Below are 615 nucleotides of genomic sequence, written 5' to 3'. Positions count from 1 at the left end.
GATCGGAAGATTAACCAAAAGAACTTTGAACCAGGACAAGAAGTTTTGCTTTACAACACTAGGCTGAAGTTATTTCCTGGGAAATTGAAGTCTCGTTGGTTTGGACCCTTTACTGTGACTCGAGTTTATACTTACGGAGCTATTGAAACTGAAGATCAAAAGACTGGAAATAGATTTAAAGTAAATGGACACAGATTAAAACCATATTTTGAGGTTAAAAGACCAAATTTTAAAGAGATTTTAATGATCAAACAACCTGAATAACACCTGAATAAGTTGGGTTGATGACGTTAAACCAAGCGTTTATTGGGAGGCAACACATACTTATCTTTACTTTTATCATGATTATAGTAGTTTGTATTTGAAATTATTGTTAGTTTATGGTAGTATTAAGCTCTACTACTCTTATTTACCCTTGAATCATCATAAGAATTGGATCCATAGAGAAAAATTGGAACGCATTCTAACAAGAGCGAAACTGTGCAATTTTTACCTTGGGCGCCGACAGTGCCCTCGACGCCGCCGACGGGGGGGTTCGGTGGGTTTTTCCCGAAGGTCCTGACAAAATAAATATTGGGCTCGCCGACGACACCCTCGACGCCGCCGACGGCGAGA

Source organism: Phalaenopsis equestris, unplaced genomic scaffold (genome assembly GCF_001263595.1).
Source record: "Phalaenopsis equestris unplaced genomic scaffold, ASM126359v1 Scaffold000597, whole genome shotgun sequence".
Lineage (NCBI taxonomy): Eukaryota > Viridiplantae > Streptophyta > Magnoliopsida > Asparagales > Orchidaceae > Phalaenopsis > Phalaenopsis equestris.
This window is presented reverse-complemented; position numbering follows the sequence as displayed.